A 15,219-nucleotide genomic window follows, 5' to 3' on the forward strand; every position below is an offset into this window, starting at 1 on the left:
TTGGGCCCAACTGGTGTATCGCGGTGTTTGTGATTGACACAAGCCTCCTCCCAGCCCTCTTCACCTCACCTTTCAGCATCTCCTTCTATTCCTTTCACCCTCAGCTGCTGATCAAGCTGCCCCTCAAATGGGCCTGTGCTGTTCACCTCAACTACTCCTTGTGGGAGCGAGTTCCACATTCTAACCACTCTCTGGGCAAAGAAGTTTCTCCTGAATTCCTGGTGGGATTTATTAATGGCCGGCTTGTATTTATGGAGCCTAGTTCTGGTCTCCCCCCACAAGTGGAAGAACCTCTCCACGTCTACCCTATCAATCCCTTTCATAATCTTATAGAACTCTGAGCTCACCCCTCAGCCCTCTCTTTTCTACAGGCCTGTTCTGCCTTTCCTGATAATTATAACCTCTTAGTTTTGGTATCAACCTTGTAAATCTTTTTTGCATCTTCTTCAGTGTCTCTCCATCCTTTTTATAATATGGAGACCAGAACTGTGAAATTAAAGTTAAATGTGGTCTAACCAAGGTTCAATACAAGTTTAACAAACCTTGTCTGCTTTTCAATTCGATCCCTTTAGAAACAAACTCAAGGGGTTGGTTTGCTTTTTTTGGCCTTATTCACCTGGGTCGCTACTTTTAGTGATTTGAGTATCTGTCCCCCAGATCACTTTGATCATCTGCCCCAGTTAAACTGTTAATTTCCAAGCAGTCTGTGGCCTCCTTATTCTTCCTATGAAAATGTAAAATCTCTCACTTATCTCTGTAGAAATTTGTTTGCCAATTACACGCCCATTCTGCAAGTTTATTAATGTTCTCTTGTATTTTGTCGCAGTCTTTCCCAGTATTAACTAAACTCCCCCAATTTGGTGTCATCTGCAAATTTTGAAATTGTATTTCCGATTCTCAAGTCCAAACCGTTTGTGTAAATTGTGAACAGTGCTCCCAGCACCGATCCTTGTGGAACACCACTTCCCAACATTTTCCAGTCAGGGTAGCTCCCCTTAACCCTGACTCTCTGTTTTCCATTCTGCAGCCAGCTTGCTATCCATTCTGCTACCGGTCCCCTGACTCCACATGCTCTGACCATAGTCATGAGTCTACGATGCGGTACCTTATCGAAGGCCTTTGGAAAATCCTAATCTATTACATCTACTGTATTATCCTTGTCTTCTCTTTGTTACTACTTCACAGAATTGAATAAGGTTAGTCATGCATGACCTTCCCTTTTGAAATCCATCCTGACTATTCTTTATTACATTTTCTGTTTCCACATGTTTTTCTACTGTGGGTACATTGCAGGATATTGTCATACATGCTTAGTGGCCGCATGTGGGGGTATCATAGATATTGTTGACATGAATCAACTGAGCGGCCTGCAGTTGGCGCTGTCCAGGGAGAGTATGAAAACTCGGGCACGGGCCCAACTTGCGCAGGACATACTTAACAGGAACTAATGAAGGACACAACTGGACCTTCATCTTGTAAAACATTTGATTAAAGCTTTGTTTAATGCTTAGACCAAGTGCCCAGTAGTTTTCTTACGTCTTTCCCTGTTCTGTGGAGGTATTGTATGATATGGGATATACCTCAAACATCCATTGCCTTTATTACCGCTACAATTGATGATTTCAACGCTCTCCTGGCCAGCGTCCCACCTTCTCCATTCCGTAAACTGCAGGTCAACCAAAACTCTGCTGTCCGTGTCCAACTCGCACCAAGTCCCGTTCACCCATCACCCCTGTGCTCGCTGACCGACATTGCCTCCCGGTTAGGCAATGGCTCAATTTAAAATTCTCATCCTTGTTTTCAAATCGCTCCAGGGCCTCGTCTCTCCCTATCTTTGTAATCTCTTGCAGCCACACAAAACTCCCTCCGAGGTATCTGTGCTCCTCTAATTCCGACCTCTTGAGCATCCCTGATTTTAATCACTCCTCCATTAGTGGCCGTGCCTTCAGCTGCCTCGGCCCTAAGCTCTGAATTTCCTCTCTAAACCTTTCTACCTCTCTTTCCTCCTTTAAACCTTTGAACAACATTTTGGCAATCTGCCCTAATGTGCCTCGTTGTCAAATTTTGTCTGAAATGCTCCGGTGAATCATCCTGGGACTTCTTACCATTTTTAGTACATTAAAGACGCTATATAAATACAAGTTGTTGTTGTATTACCCTCATGTCGAAGCTTTGTAGGACAATGTCACATATCCCTATTGCCCTTATTGAGGTACTGTAGGATATTGTCATATAAATCTCTATTGCCCTTTTTGAGATATTGGAGGATATTGTCATATATTCCTATTGCCCTTATTGAGGTATTGTAGGATATTGTCAGATATCCCTATTGCCCTTATTGAGGTATTGTAGGATATTGTCATATATTCCTATTGCCCTTATTGAGGTATTGGAGGATATTGTCATATCACACAGACAGAATATCCCTATTGCCCTTATTGAGGTATTGGAGGATATTGTCATATATCCCCATTGCCCTTAGAGATATTGTAGGATATTGTCATATATCCCTATTGCTCTTATTGAGGTATTGGAGGATATTGTCATATATCCCTATTGCTCTTATTGAGGTATTGGAGGATATTGTCATATATTCCTATTGCCCTTATTGAGATATTGTAGGATATTGTCATATATCCCTATTGCCCTTATTGAGGTATTGGAGGATATTGTCATATATCCCTATTGCCCTTATTGAGGTGTTGGAGGATATTGTCATATATCCCTATTGCCCTTATTGAGGTATTGGAGGATATTGTCATATATCCCTATTGCCCTTAGAGATATTATAGGATACTGTCATATATCCCTATTGCCCTTATTGTGGTATTGGAGGATATTGTCATATATTGCCATTGCCCTTAGAGATATTGTAGGATATTGTCATATATCCCTATTGCTCTTATTGAGGTATTGGAGGATATTGTCATATATCCCTATTGCCCTTATTGAGGTATTGGAGGATATTGTCAGATATCCCTATTGCTCTTATTGAGGTATTGGAGGATATTGTCATATATCACTATTGCCCTTATTGAGGTATTGGAGGATATTGTCATATATCCCTATTGCCCTTATTGAGGTCTTGGAGGATATTGTCATATATCCCTATTGCCGTTATTGAGGTATTGGAGGATATTGTCATATATCCCTATTGCCCATATTGAGGTATTGTAGGATATTGTCATATATCCCTATTGTCCTTATTGAGGTCTTGGAGGATATTGTCATATATCCCTATTGCCGTTATTGAGGTATTGGAGGATATTGTCATATATCCCTATTGCCCTGATGTGGAATATGAGAAGCACAGGACATAGAAACAGGAAGAGGCCCTTCAGCCCATCGAGCCTGTTCCTTCATTCAATGAGATCGTGGCTGATCTGTGTCCTAACTCCATCCACCCGACTTAGCTCCAGATCCCTTAATAATCTTAGCGATGATAAATCTATCGAACTCAGATATGAAATTATTATTTGAGCTGACTTCTACTGCTTTTTGTGGGAGAGGGTTCCACACTTCTACCACCCTTTGTGTGAAGAAGTGTTTCCTAAATTCTCTCCTGAATGGCCTGGCTCTGATTTAAAGGTTATTACCCGTTGTCCGAGACTCCTCCACCAGTGGAAATAGTTTTTCTCTATCTATCCTATCAATTCCTTTCAAAATCCTGGAAACCTCAATCAACTCACCCCTTAACCTTCTATATTCCAGGAACAGAAGCCAGGTTTATGTAATCTCGCCTCATACTTTAACCCTTGGTCCCAGTTAACATGCTCCAAGTCCAGGATATCCTTTACAAGGTGCGGTGCCCAGAACAGTACACAGTGCTCCAGATGAGATCTAACCAGGGCTTTGTAAAGCTCTAGCAATCCCCCTTGTATTCTGGCCCTCTCGATATAAATTGGGTGAGTAGCGCCACCTGTTAGCACCTAAAGAGGCAGGCAGTGGCTGTAGCGCCACTGGCTGCACCTCCCGCGATATTCAGGAGGGGCGCTAGTGGTGGCGTTAGCCTGTTGCTCTGCGCCGCCACCGATGACGTCATCGATGTGCGCAGTGCCCCGTTCGCGATATTTGGTAGCGAACGGCGCAGTTGCGCCGTTCGCTACCCGCGCCCGGTTCACGGGGCCTTACTGTGCCAGCAGCGGCGCAAGTTAAGGTGGAGGTGCAGGGCGGCCGCCTGTCAGCACCTCCGTCCCTGGCCTCCTAACCCCACCCCCCGCGGCATTGCCGGCTGTTTCCTGAGAGCCCGGCACTTCTCCTTGGTGCCGGGCTCATTTCCCAGCACTCGCGATTGGTGTTCGCGCTGTTGCAGGCACCTCCCCCTTAACAGTGGGAGGAAGGCCTGCAGTACCGCAACGTGCTGTGCTGCAGTGTGTGGCGCTGCGGCACGTTGCGCTGCGATAATCAGTTTCAGCGCCCTAAGAGGGACGCGGAGCGCCTCGAGTCTCGCCCCGTGTCCCTCGAGGGGCACTGAAACTGAATTTCTGGCGATCGGTAGCACTCCGACCGCTGCGCTAAATCCTGCGCTCAGGCGACTTTTGCGCCACTTTGGTGCCACAACCCAATTTCTAGGCAAAGGCTCACATTCCATTGGCTTTGTTGATTATTTTTTGTACCTGATCACTATATTTTAGTGATCTCTTCACACAAACCCCTAAATGTCTTTGGACCTTCACTGCTCCCAGCTTTCCACCATTTAAACAATACTCACATCTGTCTCTCTTTGGTCCAGAATGGATGACCTCACATTTAACTGTGTTGAAATCCAGCTGCCACAGTTTTGCCCACTCAGTTAATCGATCAATGTCTCTTTGTAATTTTATGCTCCCCTCTGCACTACTTACTGTGCCACCTATCTTTGTGTCATCGGCAAACCTGGATATATGGCTCGCTATTATGTTATCCCTGTCATTAATAAATATAGTGAATAGTTGACCCCCCAGCACAGATTCTTGTGGACACCACAAGGCACTTCCTTCCAATTCGAGTACATTCCCATTATCCCTACTCTCTGTCTTCTACCACCTAACCAATCTCCTAACGAGCCCAATAATTTGCCTTCAATTCCATGACCTTTAATTTTAGCTAACAGTCTCTTATACGGAACCTCATTGAATCCATTCTGGAAGTCCATATACAACATATCCACAGACATTCCTCTGTCTACTACTTCAGCTAATTCCTCAAAGTTCAATGAGGTTCGTTAGACATGACCTTCCCTCTACACATCCATATTGCCTCTCTCTAATCAACTCACATTTCTCTCAGTGCTCAGTCACTTTGTCCTTGGCTGTAGGAGATTGTCATATATTCCTATCTCCCGTGTGGATGTATTACAGGATATTGTCAAACATCCTTTATCTCCAATACAAGTTCGAGGTGAAAGGAAACAGTGAAAAAACCTTTGACTTCGTTCAATAAAGTTATAATCAATCAGATACTGAAATATAACCCCTTCCATGCAGTGTATATGTGATATCGGTACCAATAAAACTCACACACCCCAGAGATACCGGCTTTGCTCCTCAAAGAGTCGATTTGAAGAGTTCCCCTTTTTTTATTACTCTGAGCTTCAGATTGCTGCATTGTTATATTTTTCATATTGGGACACGTGTGGGAATCATAAACCATCACTCCCTCCCTGTGTGTATCCTGATGATACAGTGGTTCTCATTTGTTCTGGAAGCCTTGGATGTTTGATCGCTTCCAACCTTTATTGCAAAGACAACGTTTGTCTCTTCTCCACACGAGCAGTCGAAATTCCTGCTTCACACTCCCCCCTGCTGTGATAAAAGTCTGTCCCTTTCAGTGTGTGTCTTTCTCTCGTGTGTTTTAAACTTGCTCCATCCGGAGGGACCATCTGGCATCGACCTCGGCACCAGCTAAGAACAGGGCAATGGCACACCCAGCCCCGTCGACCCTGCAAAGTCCTCCTCACCAACATCTGGGCAATTGTGCCAGAATTGGGAGCGCTGTGACACAGACTAGTCAAGCAACAGCCTGACATAGTCATAATCACAGAATCCTACCTTTCAGCCAATGCCCCAAACTCCTCCATCACTATCCCTGGGTATGTCCTGTCCCACTGGCAGGACAGACCCACCAGGGGTGGCGGCACTGTGGTATACAGTCGGGAGGGAGTGGCCCTGGGAGTCCTCAACATTGACTCCGGACCCCATAAAAGTCTCGTTGCTTCAGGTCAAGCATGGGCAAGGAAACCTCCTGCTGATTACCACCTACCACCTACCTCCCACCCTCAGCTGATGAATCAGTGCGACTCCATGTTGAACACCACTTGGAAGAAGCACTGAGAGTAACAAGGGCACAGAATGTACTCTGGGTGGGGGACTTCAATGTCCATCACCATGAGTGGTTCGGTAGCACCACTACTGACCGAGCTGGCTGAGTCTGGAAAGACATATCTGCCAGTCTGGGCCTCCGGCAGGTGGTGAGAGAACCAAAATGAGGGAAAAACCTACTTGACCTCGTCCTCACCAATCTACCTGTCGCAGATGGATCTTTCCATGACAGCATTGGCAGCAGCGACCACCGCACAGTCACTGAGGAGACGAAGGCCCGTCTTCACACCAAGAACACCCTCCATCATGTTGTGTGGCACTACCACCGTGCTAAATGGGACAGATTCAGAACAGATCTAGCAGCTCAAAACTGGGCATCCATGCGGCGCTGTGGGCCATCAGCAACAGCAGAATAGTATTCAACCACAATCTGTACCACCAAGGCCTGGCCTGGTTCAATAAGGAGTGCAGAAAACCATGCCAGGAGTAGCAGCAGGCATACCAAAAATGAAGTGCTAAAAAGCGGAAGCAGCATGTTATAGACAGGGTGAAGTGATCCCACAATCAATGGATCAGACCAAAGCTCTGCAGTCCTGCCACATTCAGTCGTGAATGGTGGTGGACAATTAAACAACTAACGGGAGGAGGAGGCACCATGAATATCCCCATCCTCAATGATGGCGGAGCCCAGCACGTGAGTGCAAAAACACGGCTGAAGCGTTTACCACCACGTTTATCACCATCTCACCCCCTCTCACTCTCTCTTCGCTCTCTCTCTCTCCCTGCCCTCTCTCTCTCCCTCCCCTCTCTCTCTCTCCCTGCCCTCTCTCTCTCCCTGCCCTCTCTCTCTCCCTGCCCTCTCTCTCTCCCTGCCCTCTCTCTCTCCCTGCCCTCTCTCTCTCCCTGCCCCCTCTCTCTCCCGCCCCTCTCCCGCCCCCTCTCTCTCCCGCCCCCTCTCTCTCCCGCCCCCTCTCTCTCCCGCCCCCTCTCTCTCCCGCCCCCTCTCTCTCCCGCCCCCTCTCTCTCCCGCCCCCTCTCTCTCCCGCCCCCCTCTCTCTCCCGCCCCCCTCTCTCTCCCGCCCCCGCTCTCTCCCGCCCCCCCTCTCTCCCGCCCCCCCTCTCTCCCGCCCCCCTCTCTCCCGCCCCCCCTCTCTCCCGCCCCCCCTCTCTCCCGCCCCCCCTCTCTCCCGCCCCCCCTCTCTCCCGCCCCCCCCTCTCTCCCGCCCCGCCTCTCTCCCGCCCCCCCTCTCTCCCGCCCCCCCTCTCTCCCGCCCCCCCTCTCTCCCGCCCCCACTCTCTCCCGCCCCCACTCTCTCCCGCCCCCCCTCTCTCCCGCCCCCCCCTCTCTCCCGCCCCCCCTCTCTCCCGCCCCCCCTCTCTCCCGCCCCCCTCTCTCCCGCCCCCCCTCTCTCCCGCCCCCCCTCTCTCCCGCCCCCCCTCTCTCCCGCCCCCCCCTCTCCCGCCCCCCCTCTCCCGCCCCCCCCTCTCCCGCCCCCCCTCTCCCGCCCCCCCTCTCTCCCGCCCCCCCTCTCTCCCGCCCCCCCTCTCTCCCGCCCCCCCTCTCTCCCGCCCCCCCTCTCTCCCGCCCCCCCTCTCTCCCGCCCCCCCTCTCTCCCGCCCCCCCTCTCTCCCGCCCCCCCTCTCTCCCGCCCCCCCTCTCTCCCGCCCCCCCTCTCTCCCGCCCCCCCTCTCTCCCGCCCCCCCTCTCTCCCGCCCCCCCTCTCTCCCGCCCCCTCTCTCTCCCGCCCCCTCTCTCTCCCGCCCCCCCTCTCTCCCGCCCCCCCTCTCTCCCGCCCCCCCTCTCTCCCGCCCCCCCTCTCTCCCGCCCCCCCTCTCTCCCGCCCCCCCTCTCTCCCGCCCCCCCTCTCTCCCGCCCCCCCTCTCTCCCGCCCCCCCTCTCTCCCGCCCCCCCTCTCTCCCGCCCCCCCTCTCTCCCGCCCCCCCTCTCTCCCGCCCCCTCTCTCGCTCATCCTCTCTCTCACTCCCTCCCCACTCCCTCTCTTTCTCTCCCTCCCCCCTCCCTCTCTTTCTCTCTCTCTCCCTCGCTCCCCCCCTCTCCCACCCTACGATTCACACTGTTGTCTCCCTATTAATGTGTCCAGTTTTAGATGTGGCCGTGTAATAATACTGTGTAATGTCGATGTAATGAGTACAGACTCTGAACACAAAGCTTCCTGTGGGTAATTGGGGAGAGGAACACCAGCAGACTCTGCAGGAATTCCCACTGGGAGCACAAATTCATAACATCAACTAGTTTATGTCGATTAGATTTGATTGGCTTTCAGGGAAATATTTTTACATCAATTTAAACATCAACCCACAGCTGTACGATGGGGTTAATTATGAGGTCATTGTGATGAAATATTCCATTCATCACTGCCTGTGACTGTGGTTGGTTTCAGGTTCCCCCTTACCATTGTATTGCCTGTGACTGTGGTTGGTTTCAGGTTTCTCCTCACCATTGTATTGTGTATTGGAATGTATTGAATGTGTTGTGTGTAGGGCTCCGCCCATACCTGGCCTCTATGTAAGCCAGCTCAGTCTGGCCTCACAGCCAGTACTGCAGACCTCCAGGGAAGATACCTCTCTCCACTGCGTGTTATCTTCTAAGTTAATAAAAGCCTTGTTTTGTTTTGCTAACATCGAGTCTCGGGATTATTGAGGCACATCAATTTTATTAACTTATTTTTCAACACAATGGATCAACTCCTGAAACCCGAACGTTTGGATTTGGATCAGCATGCTCCGGACGCATCAGCACGCTTCGGACACTGGTTTATGTGTATGGAATTCTTCCTGGACAATTCCGCAGCCGTCAAAGACGCTACGGACGCTGCGAGTATGAAACTCGGAATTCTGCGGAATTGGGTAAGCCACCGGGTTTACCCCCTCATCCAAGACGCCGACACGTACCTGGCCGCCTGCGACATCTTAAAGGTGCATTACCAGCAGCCTACGAATGAGGTGTATGCTAGGCATCTGCTCGCCACTCGCGCACAGCGACCTGGGGAATCGGTGGAGGAGTTCCTAGGCAACCTGAAAATGCTTGGCAAAGACTGCAAGTGCCGAGATGTAAAAGCCGCAGTGTACACCGACGAGCTTGTTCGCGATGCCTTTATCACAGGCCTCAGCTCCACTTACATCCGGCAAAGACTGCTGGAAAAAACGGGATTGGACCTGAAACAGGCTGCGGACACCGCGCGATCACTGGATGTGGCCCAGAGAAACTCGGACGCCTACTCTTCAGCCCGTGCCGTCCACGCCGCCACGTGTGCACCAAGGGCGCCGCCATCTTGGAAGGCATCTTCCCCGCCCGGCAGCCCGACACCGTCGGGGCCCCGCTCTCCCCCCCAGAAGCCCTACGACAGCCGCGACGCGTCGGGGACCCAACTGCTACTTCTGCGGGCAGCCAAAGCACACCAGAAACCTGTGCCCGGCGAAAGGCACCACCTGCTTTAAGTGCGGTAAGAAGGGGCACTTTGGGATGGTGTGCAGAGGGAACCCCGCTGGAAAACCAAAACCCGCCACCGCCGCGTGTGCGCCGTGGGAGCGGCCATCTTGGACGCCATCTTGCCCGACCTCGTGGGGTCGCCATCTTGTGAGCAGACAGCGCGGACGCCATCTTGTCTCGATCAGGGCCCTACAGTGGCATCGGTCACAGTGGACCAGACCAGACCCCACCCGCTATCCAAATCAATGGTGGACATCGAGGTAAACGGGTGCGGGGTTAAATGTTTAATTGACAGTGGAAGCACGGAGAGTTTTATCCACCCGGAACTGGCACGACAACTCTCCCTAAAGGTGGTCCCTACTCGGGGTACCATCTCTATGGCTGATAAAACCCAGACATCGACCATTCTGGGTTACTGCACGGTACAATTGTCCGTTAACGGGACTGTATACGATAATTTTAAAGTATTAATCATGAAGAATTTATGCGCGAGCGTGATCTTGGGCCTGGATTTCCAGTGCAACCACCAAAGCATCACGCTCAAGTACGGTGGGTCCCAGCCGCCCCTCACAGTGTGTGGCCTGGCTACCCTGAAGGTAAAGCCACCTTCGCTATTCGCGAACCTCACCCCTAACTGCCGGCCAATAGCGACCAAAAGCAGGAGGTACAGCTGGGAGGACAGGCGGTTTATCGCAACCGAGGTAGACAGGCTCCTGAAAGAGCGCATTATTGAATGCAGCAATATCCCGTGGCACGCCCAAGTGGTGGTGGTAAGGGGTAGCGAGAAGAAATGGATGGTGATCGACAATAGCCAAACGATCAACAGGTACACCCAACTAGACGCCTACCCGCTACCCCGCATATCAGAAATGGTGAACCAAATCGCCCAATACCGGGTGTTCTCCACCATCGACCTCAAGTCAGCGTACCACCAGCTCCCTATCAGACCAGAGGACCGCCCGTACACCGCCTTCGAGGTGAACGGACGCCTCTACCAATTCCTCAGAGTCCCCTTTGGGGTGACGAATGGGGTCTCGGCCTACCAGAGGGAGATGGATCGCATGGTCGATGACCACCACTTGCAGGCAACCTTCCCCTACCTCGACAACGTCACCATCTGCGGTCACAACCAGCAGGATCACGACTCGAACCTCGAGAGGTTCCTGAAAACCGCACAAAAACTCAACCTCACCTACAACGAGGACAAGTGCGTTTTCAACACCACGCGCCTCTGCATACTAGGCAGCGTGGTGGAGAATGGGGAAATCGGACCAGACCCCGACCGATTGCGCCCCCTACGGGAGCTGCCCCTGCCCAACACTCCCAAAGCCCTGAAAAGGTGCCTGGGGATATTTTCTTATTATTCCCAATGGGTCCCCAACTACTCCGACAAAGCCCGCCCCCTCTTGAAAGCATCCTCTTTTCCGCTCTCTGCTGTGGCCCACGCCGCCTTCAAAAGCATTAAGCAGGATATTGAGCGGGCCACGCTACAGGCAGTGGACGAGAACACTCCATTTCAAGTGGAAAGTGATGCGTCTGACTTTGCCTTGGCGGCCACCCTCAACCAGGCGGGGCGGCCCGTAGCTTTCTTCTCGAGGACCCTCCAAGGGCCCGAGATCAGACACTCCTCCGTGGAAAAGGAGGCCCAAGCCATCGTGGAGGCAGTGCGCCACTGGCGCCACTACCTAGCCGGCAAACGCTTCACCCTACTTACCGACCAGCGGTCGGTAGCGTTTATGTTCAATAACAAACAGGGGGAAGATCAAAAATGATAAGATTCTTAGGTGGCGGATCGAGCTCTCCACCTTCGAGTATGACATCATTTACCGGCCAGGGGCCCTTAACGATTCCCCAGATGCCCTCTCACGAGGGATGTGTGCCAGCGCCACCGGGGATCGGCTACAGACCCTCCACAACGACCTCTGCCACCCAGGGGTCACGCGGCTGTTCCACTTCATAAAGTCCCGCAACTTACCCTACTCGATTGAGGAAGTTCGGTCTCTGACCAGGAACTGCCGCACTTGCGCCGAGTGCAAGCCTCGGTTCTACCACCCTGATAGAGCCCACTTAATCAAAGCTACACGGCCCTTTGAGCGGCTCAGCTTAGATTTCAAGGGCCCCCTCCCGTCCGTCGACCGCAATGTTTACTTCCTGAACATTGTGGACGAATACTCCCGGTTCCCATTCGCCTTCCCCTGCCCAGACATGACCAGCGCCACGGTCATTAAATGCCTCAACAGCCTGTTCTGCCTGTTCGGTATGCCGAGCTACATCCACACAGATAGGGGGGCGTCCTTCATGAGTGAAGAGCTACGCCAGTACATGCTGTCCAGGGGTATCGCCACGAGCCGTACCACCAGCTACAACCCCCGGGGTAACGGTCAAGTGGAGCGAGAGAACGGGACAGTATGGAAAGCAGTCACTCTAGCTCTAAGGACCAAGGGCCTCCCTATCTCCCGCTGGCAGGAAGTCCTCTCATATGTGCTCCATTCGATACGGTCGCTATTGTGTACTGCCACTAATGCCACGCCTCATGAACGAATGTTTAGCTTCCCCCGGAAATCCACCTCAGGCGTATCCATGCCATCATGGCTCTCCACCCCGGGTCCGGTATTCGTGCGAAGGCATGTGGGGGGCCATAAGACGGACCCTCTCGTGGAGCCAGTGCACCTACTCCACACCAACCACCAATACGCGTATGTCCGGCACGCCGACGGAAGGGAGGACACCGTGTCAATAAAAGATGTCGCCACAGCCGGTAACAACAACAACCACGGCAATAGCAGCAACAACGACCACAGCAACTCTTACCCACCCACTACTCATTCATCACCCCCGGAAGAACATCGACCAACGGCACCCCCACCAACTACCCCTTCAACAACCCTGGCGGCACCCCCGGCAGAGACCCAGGAGGCCACCGGGGACACCCAGCCGACACCCGCGACACTACAACAGCCACGACGGTCGCAGAGGACTACCAAACCCCCGAACAGACTAAATCTATGGAAGGGGTGAATGTGATTAAATATTCCATTCATCACTGCCTGTGACTGTGGTTGGTTTCAGGTTCCCCCTTACCATTGTATTGCCTGTGACTGTGGTTTCTTTCAGGTTTCTCCTCACCATTGTATTGTGTATTGGAATGTATGGAATGTGTTGTGTGTAGGGCTCCGCCCATACCTGGCCTCTATGTAAGCCAGCTCAGTCTGGCCTCACAGCCAGTACTGCAGACCTCCAGGGAAGATACCTCTCTCCACTGCGTGTTATCTTCTAAGTTAATAAAAGCCTTGTTTTGTTTCGCTAACATCGAGTGTCGGGATTATTGAGGCACATCAGTCATCATCAGCAGTGAGGTCATCAGCTGGCAGGTCAGGTGACCGCTTGAGCCACAAGGCATCACAACCCGATCTGTGACTGGATTCAGAGCCCAAACCCTGTCACAATGGCCTTTTCAAATCAACTTACTGGCTGCTGGAAAACACAGCAGGTAAACTTTGTGTTTGACCGCGAGGAGAGCGAGTGAGAGATTTACAAAACACAATCAACTCTTGTGAAGATCAGTGAGTAAAGGCTGAGAGCTCTGTGCTCGAGCAGACCGTGAGTTTATCAATAGGAGATAGGCCGAGAAATTCCTTTCCCCGAGAATGGGTGCGGGGATCGGGATGGGCTCGCAACACAGGTCCGTTCGGAGGACTGCAGGCAGTTTGCCAACTTCGTGCTGCCGACTCTGCTGAGCACTGAGCACGGGGGGGGTGAATAACGCCAAGGGCGCGGGTCCGATCCCCGTACGGGCCATCAGCCTAATTTTATGGTCTTTCCGAAAATATAAAATACAAACTTTAGAAGGAAGCCAATGCAGACAGAATCTCACGGGGGATTTATTTGGATTAACATCCACTGCACCTTTGCCACAGGGGCTGAGAGAACACATCTTTCTGTTTATTTGTCTTTCTGGGTTTGCTGATGAAATTGAACAGGCGGCCTGTTCCCGATAATGGTCACAAGCAGGTAAGAGACAGACAGAGCGGCTCTGACCCCGCGAGATGGGCAAAAGGCTTCAGTTCAGGAGAAATGCATCAATGAATTGTTCGCCCAGCACCGAGAGAGACAACATCCAGAGAAAAACACAGGAGGACATCGATTTCAAGTGGATGCCTACCCGCACTTGGTGCCGTGCTTTTGTGAACACGTCTTTTGTGTGCTCGTCTAAAAAATGTCATTTTGTCCGAACAGTTTGCCTGTCGCGAAAGGATCTGAATTGCAAAGGAGCAGGCAGGAACAACTGCATTGCTGTGCTTGCTGCAGCTTCCCTGGTGGTCTACTGGTTAGGATTCGGTGCTCTCATCGCCGCGGCCCGGGTTCGATTCCCGGTCAGGGAACAGTGCGTTTTGGGGCTGTTTGAATTGCCCGATTTGTAGAGCCTCTCAATCGAGCTTGAGCGCACCACAGTCCGGAAGGGTCAGCGCGCCACCTGCTTCCAGCACGATTCGCTGGAACCACAGTCTCTCCCGCAATTCTCCAAACACCGATGGATTCTTTGGGCGGTTGCCCTCGGTCGGCGCCCGTTGCTCAGACTACGACCTTCCAGGACCTTCCTTTCAGGTGAGATCCCCATGAGATGATGCCACACTGCAGGTGAGTTCGAACTTACTCGTCGCCACTGTAAAGTCTGCACCTCAATAATACACGCACTTCGGGAGAACAGTTTAACAGGTACTTTACTGAACAAGAGGGCAGCTTGAAACTGAAACTACAGAAGCCTGCTAGGGCCTTTTATACAGGGGTGGTCACTGCCAGTACTGCAGTCTAAGACCAGTTATTCCCTTAAAGGTACATACACAACAGAGAACAATAAATCAACCGTCATTGATTCAGGCAGCAAACGGTCCAGCAACCGTGGTTGGTACGCAGATGCCTTCACCCTGTATGTCCAAAATTTCCAGCAACTGGGACAACAAGAATTCAGGTTCCACCGAGATTTGAACTGTAATTGCTGGATTCAGAGTCCAGAGTGCAAACCATTACACCATGGAACCGTTGCTGAAGATTTCATTAGCTCTTTTCTCAAAATCAACAACATTAACGTCTCCACCATTCAACTTTGTCTCGGCCTGGTCTCATCCTTAACTTCAGCTTGCCCAATTGCCCCTCTGCTAAGCCTCGGTTCTGAGCAAATCACACAGCCGCCTTGATGGATCTTGGTTCTCAAAACGCTGCTTCTTTCTCACACTGCTCAGAGCAGCTTGTATTACAGTCCTGCCTGATAAAATGTGTATAAACCTTGCAAGGCACTGCTGCACTAAAGAAAAGCAATTGTTAACTTTTTTCGAGAATACGAAGTGCAATGCCTACGTTTCAAGAAGCTCTGCTTTCAATTACAACAAGTATGCCAGCCGAATGCAGCTTGCAAAGAAAATGTTGAGCAATCTGCTGTGGAATCAAATGAAGCACTGAACAACACATCTC

The 15,219-nt window shown here is 51.4% G+C and overlaps 1 non-coding gene across 1 annotated transcript; it reads left to right on the forward strand.

Annotated features, from left to right (window-relative positions):
- The first annotated feature begins 14,060 nt into the window (after window positions 1-14,060).
- trnae-cuc (transfer RNA glutamic acid (anticodon CUC)) lies at window positions 14,061-14,132 on the forward strand. Its single transcript has one exon. It is a non-coding gene; the product is annotated as a tRNA-Glu (tRNA).
- The last annotated feature ends 1,087 nt before the right edge of the window (window positions 14,133-15,219 follow it).

Source organism: Somniosus microcephalus, unplaced genomic scaffold (assembly GCF_052327205.1).
Source record: "Somniosus microcephalus isolate GS21.2 unplaced genomic scaffold, FLI_Smic_1.0 unresolved_chr4, whole genome shotgun sequence".
NCBI lineage: Eukaryota > Metazoa > Chordata > Chondrichthyes > Squaliformes > Somniosidae > Somniosus > Somniosus microcephalus.